Source organism: Pongo abelii, chromosome Y (assembly GCF_028885655.2).
Source record: "Pongo abelii isolate AG06213 chromosome Y, NHGRI_mPonAbe1-v2.0_pri, whole genome shotgun sequence".
NCBI classification, from domain to species: Eukaryota; Metazoa; Chordata; class Mammalia; order Primates; family Hominidae; genus Pongo; species Pongo abelii.
In genome coordinates this window covers 16,495,296-16,513,087 of record NC_072009.2, presented here as the reverse complement: position 1 = coordinate 16,513,087, position 17,792 = coordinate 16,495,296, and the positions used below count along the sequence as shown (strand labels likewise).

At 38.8% G+C, this 17,792-nt stretch overlaps 1 pseudogene; it reads right to left on the bottom strand.

Moving 5' to 3' along the window:
• Positions 1-1,159: 1,159 nt before the first annotated feature.
• LOC129053213 (chromodomain Y-like protein) overlaps positions 1,160-17,792 on the bottom strand; it is a 79,778-nt pseudogene continuing 63,145 nt past the window's right edge.

Below are 17,792 nucleotides of genomic sequence, written 5' to 3'. Positions count from 1 at the left end.
CTGGAATCAGTACCCCCTCCTGGAAGGAATGCACATGTCTATCTACACAGGAATCACTTGGACACCATATTGTATTAGCATATTGCATAGACATAAAAGCAGAGGCCAAGAACATTAAATGTTGAAGATAAGGCAGTTCTTTTTTGTTTTGAAAGGAGTTTCTGCAGTCAATACTATCTTAAAAAAAACTTTAACTTATTAAATAAAATATATTCAAGTGAACCTCAAAATTACATTTTATAAACCTAGAAATAATTTATTTTAATAATACATCAGTCATATCTGCAAATAGAAAATAAAAACTGTAAATAAGATAGTATTTCTGACCCAGTAACAAAATGCACTTTTGTAATTTTTGTTAAAGGGTCAGAAAAACTATTTAAAGTTTGTTAAGACTAACTTACAACTTAGATATTCATGGTTAAGCTATTCAGTGATTCACTAATACTAGAAAACAAGCTTTCTTTTAAAGAGACAGTGGTTTCTTCATGCTAACTGGGTAACAGCTGGACATAATTTTAAAAAAGGGGACACCAATTGGTATCTCAGCATGAATCTTAAGCATATGTTTGGTTTAGGGGTGTGCTCATCAGTGGATTTTTAATTAGAAATATTTATCTTAAAACATAAGTCTCAGTTTTGATTTAGAATTTCCTATCTCTGAAGTATTTATATCTTCTTGGAGACAAAGGTAATGCCTCAGATATTCTGTATCTCTGTATCATTGAGGCTGGCTAATACCCATTTAGATTCTGTATTCTAGTAGAAAAAGATGAGAAAAACATTATCAAACATTATTCTAGACTTTTCTCAAATTCAAAATTAATAAAACAGAATTTCATTTTTTTAATACTGTAGTAGCCAAAGGAAATAAAAATTAGAGCTTCCAAGAGCAGTCTGGTGCTCACCATTATACTTGAATACTTGTCTGTATTTCAGTATAAAATAATGACATTTGGACAAAGCAGCTTTGTAGTTATTTATTTTAAAGCTACAGTACTTAAAAGCTTCTTGATAATAAATAACTTAGGTGTTTCTAGTCCTGCTTCCAAGTGTGAACTACGGGTGAGCTTATTTCAGGTTGCAAAAATGGATTAGAGCAACCAAAGATGTTTTTCTGCTCAGCCCATCCTAGTGTCATAAGCAGGCAGCTTGACACTCACAACTCATCACTTTTCCTCTACAAGCACTTTGACACGGAGTCTATCAGTTGGGCCAGGACCCAGATTTTCTCCAGCACTTTGTGTTCCCTCTTGTTGGCTTGCTCCAACTCCATCTCCATTTTTGCAGCATACAAGGGCTTTGGATTCCCCAAACACAACTGGATTACATGAGGCAAGCTCCTTAATTCAAATGGTAACTTCCTGGGTGAAGGTTCCGGGCCAAAATACCTGGGCTACCAGCCCTTTGCTACATGTCTCCTGTGTGGTCAGCTTCTGCCCACTGAGCAACATCTCATTTGCAAATGCTTCTCCATTATCTTGGAAAACAATGGTAGAACAGCCAACTGGATTCTGTCCAAAGGTAGTAGATAGCGGTGGAAGCCAAGCCTTTTCATTCGTCCAGATGACATTGCAAAGAGGCAATATAGATGCTCCTAGTCCAATGGCTGGGCCATTGACTACTACAATAATAGGCTTCTGAAACTGTATGAAAGTATTCATGAAATTTATGATAGCTTCCGCTGTTTTAGTGCTTTGTCTTTGCTGTAATTTGTCGAATGCTATATAAAATAAGTTATGTGTACAACAGAAGATGCTGCCAATAGCACTGAGCAGCAACAGCTTGCTGTCATAAGCAGCAGCTGTGCTCAAAGCACTTTGGACTTTTTTTTTTTTTTTTTTTTTTTGAGACAGAGTCTTACTCTGTTGACCAGGAGTACAGTGGTGCCATCTTGGCTCACTGCAACCTCTGCTTCCCAGGTTCAAGCAATTCTCCTGCCTCAGCCTCCTGAGCAGCTGGGATTACAAGCATGCACCACCATGCCTGGCTAATTTTTTGCATTTTTAGTGGAGACAGGTTTTCACCATGTTGGCCAGGCAGATCTCAAACTCCTGGCCTCAAGAGATCTGCTTGCCTCAGCCTCCCAAAGTGCTGGGATTACAGGCATGAGTCACCGTTCCCAACCTGGACTTCTTTCATTACCTTGGGATTTAGTGAGTTATTCTCTGATGATTTTGTGAATATAACAAGGTGGGTGAAGTCATCCTGCTTCCTGATGACAATGTCTATCTAAAGGCACTTTCTGTTTGCCTCAAGCTGAAATGCAATTACTTGCCAAAGGTTGGCTTTTTCTGTTGTCAATAAATTTTCTTCTCCCAGGTGTCACTACTGTAACAAATGCCTGCATGTTTGTTGTTCCATTGGCTGTTAGGGCCATGGCTGCAGTCATGGGACCAGACACCTGAGGCACTAGTGGGTGTATTCAGGGCCTGTTTCCCATCCTGGCCTGCTCCATGCACAGGGTCCCAAAAAGGTCCAACTTGCTATTCTCCTGCCACTATTCTATAGCTCCAACTGGCTATTCAGGCACCACCATGTCCTTCTGACCCTGCTCAACAGGGACCAGTTTCTGGGGGCTCTTGTTCTGAAAGCTACCCACTGTGGTCCTGCTCTTAATGGGGCTCTTAAGCAGGAGTATCTTGATACTTGACTTCACTAATTATACTTGACTTCGTTAATATTATTCCAGCTAGACGGAGATGGAGCTTTGTTTTTCCAGAACTTCTGGGTAGCAGCAAACAACTGGCTGTTTTTAGATTCATGGTGTTTGCCTATCACCAGTGACTTAGGAGAGGTTTCACCAAAGCTGCTTTTGGTGGATCTGGATATTTGTTTCCTAGCACTGTTTGGAGAGGTGCTAATTGTTCTGGCCAGTGTGTTCTCTTTCTGCTTTTTGATGTGGTGTCTATATTCCTCATGGTTCATGAGATGCCACTGTGGTTCCCAAGTGTCATCCTCACTGTCATAGCCATTCCATCAAACAAAATACTCTGTTTTCCCTTCTTATGTTTCATTTTATCAGCAATTCTTTCAGCCTCTCCTTTTCTAGTTGGTGACGGCCAACATAATCCAGTTTACTCCTTTTCCAAATCCTGTGTGCCCAAATAATAGATCACTGGAAACCAATACTACCCAAGATAAAACCCTTCAGATCAGGAATCACAATCATTTCCTACCTTAGGAGAATAATGACTTAAAGCTATTTTTTCACAAAGCCTTATAAATAAACAAATCTGTCCAATTTGTCAGTGAGACTGTAAGGTAAGAGTTCCATAAGCCTTTTAAAAACTGTTTCAATCTTTTGTTAAAGAGTGGATTGATCCTGCAAACAAACAACAAACAAACAAACAAGCAAAACCCTGTTATTCTGACACAGGGGCCCACACTCTGCCATGGTTGTGCATTTGATAGTGTTTAATTTACAGGAAAACTAAATAATCCCTTTTACATTTTAGCCCATTTAAGCACACACAGAATTCCTTTCACAAGATCAATTTCATAAATGCCTATAACTTGCTTAAACCTTCAGTTTTGTCCTATCATTGTACCTTAGGACAAAAATTTACATTCTTTTTCATGTTTCTATGTTTATATATCTTTACCTGACACTGTTTTATTTTTTTAATTTAAAAAAGTCTTCTAAAGTAGGTAAAATTACTTTCTCTTTAACAAAAAATTACATTTCTATGCCTTCATATATATATATATATATATTTTTTAATTGAAACTCATCTTACTTTTCTTATACACTTTGTGTAAAAAATATAGACTGTAAAAAAAATGGCCACCATAAGGGCTGACAACCCACAGAGCTCTCCCTGGCCCAGCTATGCCTCCTGGTTCAGCTGGAAAGGCCAGGCTTCATCTGCAGCTGTGTTTTTTGTCCCAAGCTCTGCATCTGGTACATAATTAAAAATGCATCCTCTTAGGTTTTTCACTAAAAATAAGACGTGCTAAGAGTTAATGCTGTAATTAATGTAAACCTGATCCAAATATACATAAATTGGAAAATTGAGACTGCCTTTGCAAAATTATAACTGAAGAAATAATGACAGTGAAAAAAATCAAACCTAACTTACTCCATCTTTCTTCTAACCTTTAAGTTCTTCTTGTTCATTCCTGGGCATAGGCTGAACTGACTTTGGGAAAGAATTCAGTTCATGGTTTGATTCTGAAATAAAATTGATAATAGGCCTTTCCAGAAAAGACCCACTTCTTGCCTGGGACCATTCTGCCTAGGCAGGACTAATAAATTAACTACAAGATTAGAAATTACAGCTTAGGCATCATGCAGCCTCTGGTTCCAGGAGTCTGAACCTCCGCAAATTCCTTCTGGGGATAACATCACTATTGTAAAACCTAAGATGAGTGCTTGAGATATTTTGCAGACTCTGCACTCCATGGATCAGCTGACACCACTCAGACCTGTCGTCTGTCTCAACCAGTTCTGCCATCCCACCCAGGAACAGAAGACAGTAAGAAAAATTCAGTTTGACCCACTATGGGTACATCTCCAACCTGACCAATCATCATCCCCCACTTCCCAAGCCCCTGCCCACCAAATTATCTTTAAAAATTCTGATCCCCAAATGCTCAGGGATGCTAAATTGAGTAGTAATAAAACTCTGGTCCCTTTTTTCCACTTAAAAAACTTGCCTCACTCTGGAAGCACAAGGAATCATGGAGTTCCCTTTCCTAGTCAAAGAAAGGGGTGACAGACAGCACCTGGAAAATTGGATCACTCCCACCCGAATACTGTGCTTTTCCAATGGGCTTAAAAAACAGCGCACCAGGAGACTGTATCCTGCACCTGGCTCAGAGGGTCCTATTCCCACAGAGTCTCACTGATTGCTAGCACAGCAGTCTGAGATCAAACTCCAAGGTGGCAGCAAGGCTGGGGGAGGGGCGCCCACCATTGCCAAGGCTTGCTTAGGTAAACAAAGCAGCTGGGAAGCTCAAACTGGGTGGAGCCCACCACAGCTCAAGAAGGCCTGCCTGCCTCTGTAGGCTCCACCTCTGGGGGCAGGGCACAGACAAACAAAAAGACAGCAGTAACCTCTGCATACTTAGATGTCCCTGTCTCACAGCATTGAAGAGAGCAGTGGTTCTCCCAGCATGCAGCTGGAGATCTGAGAAGGGGCAGACTGCCTCCTCAAGTGGTTCCCTGACCCCTGACCCCTGAGCAGCCTAACTGGGAAGCACCTCCCAGCAGGGGCAGACTGACTCCTCACATGGCTGGCCAGGTACTCCAACAGACCTGCAGCTGAGGGTCCTGTCTGTTAGAAGGAAAACTAACAAACAGAAAGGACATCCACACCAAAAACACATCTGCACATCACCACCATCAAAGACCAAAAATAGATAAAACCACAAAGATGGGGAAAAAACAGAGCAGAAAATTAGAAACTCTAAAAAGCAGAGCACCTCTCCTCCTCCAAAGGAAAGCAATTCCTCACCAGCAATGGATCAAGCTGGACGGAGAATGACTTTGACAAGCTGAGAGAAGAAGGCTTCAGATGGTCAAATTACTCTGAGCTACAGGAGGATATTCAAACCAAAGGCAAACAAGCTGAAAACTTTGAAAAAAATTTAGAAGAATGTATAACTAGAATAACCAATACAGAGAAGTGCTTAAAGGAGCTGATGGAGCTGAAAACCAAGGCTCGAGAACTACATGAAGAATGCAGAAGCCTCAGGAGCTGATGCAATCAAATGGAAGAAAGGGTATCAGTGATGGAAGATGAAATGAATGAAATGAAGTGAGAAGGGAAGTTTAGAGAAAGAAGAATAAAAAGAAATGAGCAAAGCCTCCAAGAAATATGGGACTACATGAAAAGACCAAATCTACGTCTCATTGGTGTACTTGAAAGTGACGGGGAGAGTGGAACCAAGTTGGAAAACACTCTGCAGGATATTATCCAGGAGAACTTCTCCAATCTAGCAAGGCAAGCCAACATTCAGATTCAGGAAATACAGAGAATTCCACAAAGACACTCCTAGAGAAGAGCAACTCCAAGACACATAATTGTGAGAATCACCAAAGTTGAAATGAAGGAAAAAAAGTTAAGGGCAGCCAGAGAGAAAGGTCGGGTTACCATCAAAGGGAAGCCCATCAGACTAACAGTGGATCTCTCAACAGAAACTCTACAAGCCAGAAGAGAGTGGGGGGCCAATATTCAACATTCTTAAAGAAAAGAATTTTCAACCCAGAATTTCATATCCAGCCAAACTAAGCTTCATAAGTGAAGGAGAAATAAAATACTTTACAAACAAGCAAATGCTGAGAGATTTTGCCACCACCAGGCCTGCCCTAAAAGAGATCCTGATGGAAGCACTAAACATGGAAAGGCACAACTGGTACCAGCCACTGCAAAATCATGCCAAAATGTAAAGACCATCGAGACTAGGAAGAGACTGCATCAACTAATGAGCAAAATAACCAGCTAACATCATAATGACAGAATCAAATTCACACATAACAATATTAACTTTAAATGTAAATGGACTAAATGTTCCAATTAAAAGACACAGACTGGCAAATTGGATAAAGAGTCAAGACCCATCAGTGTGCTGTATTCAGAAAACCCATCTCACATGCAGAGACACACATAGGCTCAAAATAAAAGGATGGAGGAAGATCTACCAAGCAAATGGAAAACAAAAAAAGGCAGGGATTCCAATCCTAGTCTCTGATAAAACAGACTTTAAACCAACAAAGATCAGAAGAGACAAAAAGGCCATTACATAATGGTAAAGGGACCAATTCAACAAGAAGAGCTAACTATCCTAAATATATATGCACCCAATACAGGAGCACCCAGATTCATAAAGCAAGTCCTGAGTGACCTACAAAGAGACTTAGACTCACACACATTAATATTGGGAGATTTTAACACCCCACTGTCAACATTAGACAGATCAACAAGACAGAAAGTCAACAAGGATACCCAGGAATTGAACTCAGCTCTGCACCAAGTGGACCTAACAGACATCTACAGAACTCTCCACCCCAAATCAACAGAATATACATTATTTTCAGCACCACACCACACCTATTCCAAAATAGACCACATAGTTGGAAGTAAAGCTCTCCTCAGTAAATGTAAAAGAACAGAAATTATAACAAACTATCTCTCAGATCACAGTGCAATCAAACTAGAACTCAGGATTAAGAATCTCACTCAAAACTGCTCAACTACATGGAAACTGAACAACCTGCTCCTGAATGACTACTGGGTACATAATGAAATGAAGGCAGAAATAAAGATGTTCTTTGAAACCAATGAGAACAAAGACACAACATACCAGAATCTCTGGGATGCATTCAAAGCAGTGTGTAGAGGGAAATTTATAGCACTAAATGCCCACAAGAGAAAGGAGGAAAGATCCAAAATTGACACCCTAACATCACAATTAAAAGAACTAGAAAAGCAAGAGCAAACACATTCAAAAGCTAACAGAAGGTAAGAAATAACTAAAATCAGAGCAGAACTGAAGGAAATAGAGAAACAAAAAACCCTTAAAAAAATTAATGTATCCAGGAGCTGGTTTTTTGAAAGGATCAACAAAATTGATAGACCATTAGAAAGATTAATAAAGAAAAAAAGAGAGAAGAATCAAATAGATGCAATAAAAAATGATAAAAGGGATATCACCACCAAACCCACGGAAATACAAACTACCATCAGAGAATAATACAAACACTTCTATGCAAATAAACTAGAAAATCTAGAAGAAATGGATAAATTCCTCAACACATACACACTGCCAAGACTAAACCAGGAAGAATTTGAATCTCTGAATAGACCAATAACAGGAGTTGAAATTGTGGCAATAATCAATAGCGTACCAACCAAAAAAAGTCCAGGACCAGATGGATTCACAGCCAAATTCTACCAGAGGTACAAGGAGGAACTGGTACCATTCCTTCTGAAACTATTCCAGTCAATAGAAAAAGAGGGAATTCTCCCTAACTCATTTTATGAGGCCAGCATCATCCTGATACCAAAGCCGGGCAAAGACACAACCAAAAAAAAGAATTTTAGACCAATATCTTTGATGAACATTGATGCAAAAATCCTCAATAAAATACTGGCAAACTGAATCCAGTAGCACATCAAAAAGCTTACCCACCATGATCAAGTGGGCTTCATCCCAGGAATGCAAGGCTGGTTCAATATATGCAAATCAAGAAATGTAATCCAGCATATAAACAGAACCAAAGACAAAAACCACATGATTATTTCAATAGATGCAGAAAAGGCCTTTGACAAAATTCAACAACACTTCATGCTAAAAACTCTCAATAAATTAGGTACTGATGGGACATATCTCAAAATAAGAAGAGCTATCTATGACAAACCCACAGCCAATACCATACTGAATGGGCAAAAACTGGAAGCATTCCCTTTGAAAACTGGCACAAGACAGGCATGCCCTCTCTCACCACTCCTATTCAACATAGTGTTGGAAGTTCTGGCCAGGGCAATTAGGCAGAAGAAGGAAATAATGGGTATTCAATTAGGAAAAGAGGAAGTCAAATTGTCCCTGTTTGCAGATGACATGTTTGTGTATCTAGAAAACCCCATTGTGTCAGCCCAAAATCTCCTTAAGCTGATAAGCAACTTCAGCAAAGTCTCAGGATACAAAATCAATGTACAAATATCACAAGCATTCTTATACACCAACAACAGACAAACAGAGAGCCAAATCATGAGTGAACTCCCATTCACAATTGCTTCAAAGAGAGTAAAATACCTACGAATCCAACTTACAAGGGATGTGGAGGACCTCTTCAAGGAGAACTACAAACCACTGCTCAAGGAAATAAAGGAGGATACAAAGAAATGGAAGAACATTCCATGCTCATGGGTAGGAAGAATCAATATCGTGAAAATGGCCATACTGCCCAAGGTAATTTACAGATTCAATGCCATTCCCATCAAGCTACCAATGACTTTCTTCACAGAATTGGAAAAAACTACTTCAAAGTTCATATGGAACCAAAAAAGAGCCTGCATCGCCAAGTCAATCCTAAGCCAAAAGAACAAAGCTGGAGGCATCACGCTACCTGACTTCAAACTATACTACAAGGCTACAGTCACCAAAACAGCATGATACTGGTACCAAAACAGAGATATAGATCAATGGAACAGAACAGAGCCCTCAGAAATAATGCCGCATATCTACAACTATTCTATCTTTGACAAACCTGACAAAAACAAGGGGGAAAGGATTCCCTATTTAATAAATGGTGCTGGGAAAACTGGCTAGCCATATGGAGAAAGCTGAAACTGGATCCCTTCCTTACACCTTATACAAAAATCAATTCAAGATGGATTAAAGACTTAAATGTCAGACCTAAAACCATAAAAATCCTAGAAGAAAACCTAGGCATTACCACTCAGGACATAGGCATGGGCAAGGACTTCATGTCTAAAACAACAAAAGCAATGGCAACCAAAGCCAAAATTGATAAATGGGATATAATTAAACTAACGAGCTTCTGCACAGCAAAAGAAACTACCATCAGAGTGAACAGGCAACCTACAAAATGGGAGAAAATGTTTGCAACCTACTCATCTGACAAAGGGCTAATATCCAGAATCTACAATGAACTCCAACAAATTTACAAGAAAAAAACAAAAAACCCCATCAAAAAGTGGGTGAAGGACATGAACAGACACTTCTCAAAAGAAGACATTTATGCAGCCAAAAAACACTTGAAAAAATGCTCATCATCACTGGCCATCAGAGAAATGCAAATTAAAATCACCGTGAGATACCATCTCACACCAGTTAGAATGGGAATCATTAAAAAGTCAAGAAACAATGGGTGCTGGAGAGGATGTGGAGAAATAGGAACAGTTTTACACTGTTGGTGGGACTGTAAACTAGTTCAACCATTGTGGAAGTCAGTGTGGCTATTCCTCAGGGATCTAGAACTAGAAATACCATTTGACCCAGCCATCCCATTACTGGGTATATACCCAAAGGACTATAAATCATGCTGCTATAAAGACACATGCACACATATGTTTACTGTGGCATTATTCACAATAGCAAAGACTTGGAACCAACCCAAATGTCCAATAATGATAGAGTGGATTAAGAAAATGTGGCACATATACACCACGGAATACTATGCAGCCATAAAAAATGATGAGTTCATGTCCTTTGTAGGGACATGGATGAAATTGGAAATCATCATTCTCAGTAAACTATCGCAAGAACAAAAAACCAAACACTGCATATTCTCACTCATAGGTGGGAATTGAACAATGAGAACACATGGACACAGGGAGGGGATCATCACACTCTGGGGACTGTTGTGGGGTGAGGAGAGCAGGGAGGGATAGCATTGGGAGATATCGTAATGCTAGATGATGAATTAGTGGGTGCAGTGCAACAGCATGGCACATGTATACATATGTAACTAACCTGCACATTGTACACATGTACCCTAAAACCTAAAGTATAATAATAATAAATAAATAAATAAATAAGAAAACCAGTAAAAAAAAATTTTTGAATGTATACTCTTTCCTCTTTCTGCAACCCCCAATTTTGATATCAGTCATGGTTGCTAATATCCCTGCTGTCTTCAGCAGAGCTGCCAACTCTGTCAGTTTCTGAAATATTGTTTATGCTGGAGCAATTTATTTTTTAGGGAGATGAAAAGCAGATTGCAAAGTAGTCTATTGCCAACTTGTTGGAATGTATGTATTCTAGTTCAGAACACTTCAATATAACTATTGAATTATTATTTATGTTGATTGGTAAAGTGCTTCTCAAATAATTGATTCGTAAAACAGTCTATGCTCGATATAATTAACAATGTTTCCTTATTTGTGTTTATAAGATACTATGTTCTTCAAAATACTGGACATATGGAGGTTGAATTGTAACAGTGCTTCTGTGTGATGTTTTCACATATGTGCTATGCTTAATTTTTGTGGAGAAGCATATTTTTGCTGTACTTTCTCATTTAAAATAGTTAATCATTTGTTTCAAAACTTATTACATTTGTTTCTATATTAAAAAGTACTTGTGGGAATTCAGGTATGGCAAAAATAGCTCCTGTTTTATTTAGTGCTCTTATTTCTAAGAAAAGGCAAACAACTATAAACATTTCTACTTACAACATGTTGAGTGTTGTAGGGAAGATAATAAAAGTGGACTTTCTAAGGAATGCTTACACACTGTTGCTTGCAGTATAAATTAGTTCAGCCACTGTGGAAGACAGAAATACCATTCAACCCAGCAATCCCATTACTGGGTATATTCCCAAAGGAATATAAATCATTTTATTAGAGACACACAGATGCACATGTTCATTGCAGCACTTCACAATGGCAAAGGCATGGAATCAACCTAAACGGCAATCAAGTTTAGACCAGATAAAGAAAATATGGTACATTTACACCATGGAATACTGTGCAGCCATAAAGAATGAGATCAAGTCCTTTACATGGACATAGATAGAGCTGGAGCCCATTATCCTTACCAAACTAACACAAGAACAGAAAGCCAAATACCGCATGTTCTCATTGTAAGTGGGAGCTAAATGATGAGAATACATAGACACATAGAGGGAAACAACATACACTGGGGCCTTCTTGGAGGGTGGAGGGTGAGAGGATCAGGAAAATAACTAATGGGTACTAGGCTTAATATATAAGTGATGAAATAATCGGTACAACAAACCCTCATGACACAAGTTTACCTATGTAACAAACCTGAACTCGTATCCCTGAACTTAAAAGTTTAAAAAAGTAGACTTTCTGCCTTTCATTTTTTAGTTTCTTTTTAAATATCACACTGCATTCTAACGTTCTATCTCTCCCTTTCATTCTCTCCCCTCACTTACCTTTTTTTTTTTAAGTCTAATCTTTTTAAACTCCTCTATTCTCTCTCCCTCTCTCCCTCTCTCCCTCTTGTAGAACTTAGGGAGGTACTAAGTTTTTCCCTTCCAGCATTGATTATCCTGGGAAGTGATTCCCTCACTCTGACTACTATTCTATACTTAGGAAATCCAAAATGTTAATGAGTTTTAAGCTGGGTGGCAGAACTGGAAAGTTGGTGACTTTCTAGCTCATTCTTATTCACTATCACTCTCTTCTATTAGACATTTTATAAACAGATTAATATCAAACATCATTATAAATTTTCTTGAGAAAAGAAAAACAACAACCAGGGCCTTGTATTTCATAACAGCAGTTATTATTTCTGCTTCCAGGAATAGTGACCATTGTTCAGTCTGACCTCTATTAACTTGTTGAATAATTCTATTGAAAAGTTATGTTTTTTATTTCTTGACTCAAAATGCATTAACCTACATGCTATTTGAGAATAAACCTCTATTTTTCATTGTGATTGTACCAAATGGTAAAATATTTGGTTCTCCATTCTTTCTCTGGACAGAACGAGAAAAGCATTCTTTTTGGTTTTTAAAGTAAAAGTATTTTTTAAAAATAGTAAAAGGAATAAAGTAACTGCTTGAATAAAAGACATAACTCAAACATTTCAGAAAGTAGTTTCCAATCTTAGTTTTTGCCTTAGGTTTCCTCAGGATTGCATAGTAATCATCACTGTGGTTATAAAGAACTAGTTGTAGTTGGATCTATGTGGCTGTAATTCTTACTGATTGTTTAAAATAATTAGAGTTTTATATATACTGAGAAATTTATATATGAAATAAATGTCTTCTAATGTTCAAAAAAAAAATGGCACTCAGAAATGAATGGGGAAATTTCATGAATGTTTCCCTTCTCCTTAGTCTCCTTAGTCTTGTAATTTCTTTGTCCCAGGTGTAGCTAAGAACAATGCACATACCTAAGAAGACTGCTTAATATTGTTCTTTTAATCATCCCATCTCTATCAGTTCTTTCCTAACTATAATCCATTTTGTGATTATAATTATCTCATTCTCCCTTGCTAAGATAATTTTCTTACACCTTATTATTTCCTTATGATTGACTTAGCAATTAAAATGTTTCACTGAAATTCCCTGGCTGAAACAAAGGAAAGAGAAGGAATCTTTACACTCTTGATATTTACCTGGTAAAATGTTTTCATATGAACATTCAGAGCATTGTATTAGGATCTGGGCACCACATCTTCAGAAGGACAATGACAAATTAAAATATGCCCATTGGTGATTGATCAGGAGTTCAAAGGTCATGTCATGAGTAATGAATAAACGGTCTTGGGATATCCTGTTAGGAAGTAAAAAGTCTGGGATGGGAGTAGGATATGGGGTAGTAAGGGGCAATAGAAAAAGGGAGAGCCTGGCTGGGATGAGTACTGCCACAATTTGTCAACAGTGTGGCTGCCCTAGGAGGATATTGACACTTGGGATGAAGGGATGGGGGAATATATTGAGGAGAACCAATGGGAAAATGTGGCCTCATGAAGCTTCAGTAGAAAGGGATCTCATCCATTCCCAACACCCACCTGGACATGGGCTTTGCTACTTCCCTCAGTTAGCCTCATGAGTGAAGGTGGTTGATGGTCTCAAAGGACTGACTATGAGACCACTGTAAAAAATATCTTGGAACAATTTAAGAAAAACAACTACTGTGGAAGAATAACCACAAGCACAACAGCACAGCAGAAGAAGCAGACCTATTGACAGATATGAACAGGAATCTTAATACCAAATAAAACATTGTAGATATGAAACAAGAATAAGTGGTTTGAAGGAGAGCCAATCAAAGGTACTAGATATAAAAAATTACAATTGCCAACATAAAAAATAGGTTGAAGAACTGAGTGAATGACAAATGGGTAGAATCTAGAAACAGATCCATACATCCATGGGAACTTGAAATATGTATGCGGCATCAGAGCCTGATAGAGGGAAGATGAATTCATCAGTAGTCTCTAGAAAACTGTTCATCATATGAGAAAAACTCGGAGTAGATGCCCACCCTTTTCTATATACAAAAATAAGCTTTAGGTAGAGTAAAAGCCTAAACATGGAAGGCAAAGCCATATGTCTATCAAAAGCAAATATAGAATATGTATATATTTTAATATGTGTGTGTGACTCTGGAATGGAGAAGAATTTTGTAAGGTGCCAAAAAGTACAAACCACAGGGAGACAATCAACGTAGTTAATGACACCAAAATTAAGGTTTCTCATACCACAAAGTGACCAGATGTATGATAGATTTTGAGGTGACAAAGTGGTAATAACTGACAAATATGTAATATCTAAAATACACAGAAAAATCCTACAAGTGGACAAAAAAAGAAAAGGATGAAGATATTGTAGGAGACCCTGCTGATGCCCTGCCCACATTCCTGGCCCATCTCTGAGTTCCCCTGCAGTGATGGTCGATGGTTCCCAGCGTACACACTGTTTCCTACCTGTGTGTGAGCCTCTCTCTTTCTCAGCCTCAAGATTTTTTCAAGTACTGTGGGAACTTGCTTAATTTAGGTGCAATGCAAATTGGACAAGCTAGTGCCTGAATCTTGCCAGGGGCAGCTCTCAACCAATGAGGACTCAAACAGCCTAGCTTCTCCACATCCAGTGAGTGGCATGTAAACATTCCTGGCTTCTGAGGAGTGTTCAACACAGGTCCTTGGATGGTCCCTAGCAGGACTGAGCCTTGGTCATCTGCACCCAAGTCTGTGTTTGAGACATGCTTTCTAGGTAACACAAATTGGGACAGATATACATTTCACAGAAGGGGAAAGCAGAAAGACTGACAAGTGTGGGAAGAGATGCTCAACTTTAATAATCTGAGAAGTGAAAAGCATGTTGGGAAGTTCACATTTACCTGAAACGTATGGAAAAAAATAAACCTGGATTTCCTAAAGTGCCTATGAGTATTTGGAGAGGTGGAAACCCCATTCATCACTATCGAGGCCATTCTGGAGAGCAATTAGCAATGTTTAGTGGATTTGCCTAGATGCACACCCTATGATCTCACAAATCCTCTTCTGTGTGTAGGCCCCACACAAACTGCCACACTCCCACCCTACCTGGCCTATGAATCAAAGTGATCTTCATGGCTCCTCATAATCTTACCATATTTCTCAAGTCCACCACTCTCCTCAACTTCTTTCTTCTCCTACCTTTTTTTCTTCCTCACATTCAGCTGATGACCCCACTTCTTATTGAATTGACAATATGGAAGCAAACAGAAAAATATTTTCCCACATTCCCATCACCAAATCTATGAATCTACCACTAAGTGTGCCCATATCCTCAGCCTCCCTCCCTTCCTGACACTAACTTTTTCCATCTGTCTCATCTCACCAACCGTGTTCCTAGACCATCACCACTGTCTCCTGATCATCAATTTGTCCTCCCACATTGGTCCGTTCACATTAACCTGCTGCAGCAGTCCCCACACATGAGGAGTAAGAGAATGAGAATGAGGGAGAGGGGCAGGAAGGGAAAGCAGAAAAGGGAGAGGAAGAAAAGGGAAGAAAAAAGGAAAGGAAACGTCCCTCTTTTATACATTCCCCTTTATGTTTTGCTTCATATTTATGCTCCCCTTTACAGCAAAATGCCTCCAAAGAATTGTCTATAATTTTCAGTCTTCCCCTTACTGGGACTATCAACACCACTGGACATAATAGATAGTTTCCTCTCTCTTGAAGCCCTTTATTCACTGCCCCAGGGGTGCTTCTTTCTTACTTGAGTCTTCTATCTCATGGCATCTACTTCTCACTTTCCTTTGCTGGCTCCTCATACCCATTCCACACTTCATGTTTTGCCTTGCTCCATGGCTCAGTCCCTTACTTGTTCTCTTCTCAATCTACACTCACTCCCTATGTAAGCTTGGCTTTAAGTATCATATGTACCAGGACAACTTTCTAGTTTTATTTCCAGCACAGACCTTAATCCCAAATTCCAGAACTACCTTCTTGACAGCTCCATTTGGATGTCTGATAAGCATTTCATACTTAAAATGTTAAAATCAAACCATTGTTTTTTTCCTGAAGGCTGTACTGCCTGTTGTCTTCCTCTTAGTAAATGGTATAACTTTATCTTCCCAGCTGATCAAGTTGGAACTCTTGGGGTCACCCCTTATGCTTCTTTTCCTCCCATTTCCCATATCCAATCAATTAACAAATCACATTGGCTATAATTTCAAAATATGCTGCAGTATTCCGACACTTTTCCCACCTCCACCACCACCATCCAGTCGAAGCACAAACATCTCTGCTCAGGACCACCGCAGTGTTCTCCTAACTGGATTCTCCCTCATATCCTTACTCTCCTGTCATCTATTCTCCACTCAGCTGTCAGAGTGATCCTTTCAAAAAGTCAGGTCTTATCATTCTATTCCTTCAAATCCTTCCTACTTCACTCAGAATGGAAGCCTCAGTCTTTAGAGGCCTGGGGATGCTATCTGATTTGGCTCTAGCCTATTCCTGTGGTCTTATCTCTCCCATGCTTGCCTCCAACCTCCCCTCCCTCTCTCTACTTTAGCCTCAACCACTGCTAGTCCTGGAACATGTCTTGTGGTTGCCATTCCCCCTGTCTGGAATGCACCTTTTCTAGATGTTAGCATGACCCACTATCTAACTGTATGCACTTCCCTATTCAATTGTTACCACATTCTCAGAGGGACATTTCCTGACCACTGTATTGGAAACAGCATCCTCCACTACTCTCTGTCCTCTTACCTTGATTTATTTTCTTACTTGCACTTATTATAACCTAGAATTACATATTTATTGCCTATTTCTTTTCTTTCCATACTAAAATAAGGGAAGGGATTTTGTCTATTCCCAATCATGCTGTATTCAAGTACCTACTTGTATTTAGCACAGACTGGCACCAGATAAATATATTTTAAATAAAAGAATGAATAGGCAAACAAACTGAGAGCTAAGCTAAGCAAAGATTTCATCCCAGCATTTTTCATTAAAAATAACCTTGAAACAAGCTTTATGTCCTAAAATGGGAGAATAATGAATAAAATCCAGTACAAGCAAAAATAATGAAATGCTATTTAGCTGTTCCAAGGAACAAGCTACAGTCATATATGCAACTATCAAAATGGGTAGGTCTTAAAAACTAAAGTTAAAGGGAAAAAGTAACAAGGAAGATGAAATAAAGAGTATAATACTGACTGAATACTAGGACTGAGAAATGAGGAATAAAAGGAAGACATTTAAAAAAATAAATCATAAAATACAAGAAAATAAACTAAGGGCTCTTCCATAAGCCAACAATGATAGTGTTATGAATGGAGATGAACTGTATGTTTAAGGTTTAAAAATAATGTATGTCTAAAAAATAAGAGTTGCCTTGGGAAGTACTTACTTACTTAACTGGAAAATATGGGATGGGATTCCTAAAACCTGTAGGTGAGACCAGTGGGGCCTGATCCCAGAGATATTCCTTGAAGGATGAAAATGATATAAACAGTGTAAGCAAAGAGCAGTAGCAGGTCATTCCAATGGGTCCCAAAAGTCCAGAAGTAGAAAAGCTGCCCATAGACTTAACAGCCTCAGGAGATGGCTCACATATGAGGGGAATGGGTAGAATAGAAAAAGATAAAATTGAACATACTCAGTAAGATCAGATGGTAGAATGTCTTTGGTAAGATTAAGGAGTTTGGACTTGATTCTAACATTGGTGATACTACTTTTGTGTAACATTTGCCCAGTGTCACACAACTATTAATATGGAAGCCCATATTTGACTTCCAGCAGTCTGATGCCAGAATTCCCTCTTTTAGCTGCCACGCTCAACTTCTTTCAGTGAGGAACAGGAATCCAGTCAAGGTTTTTGAGAACTGCAAGGTAATGGACAAGGAATT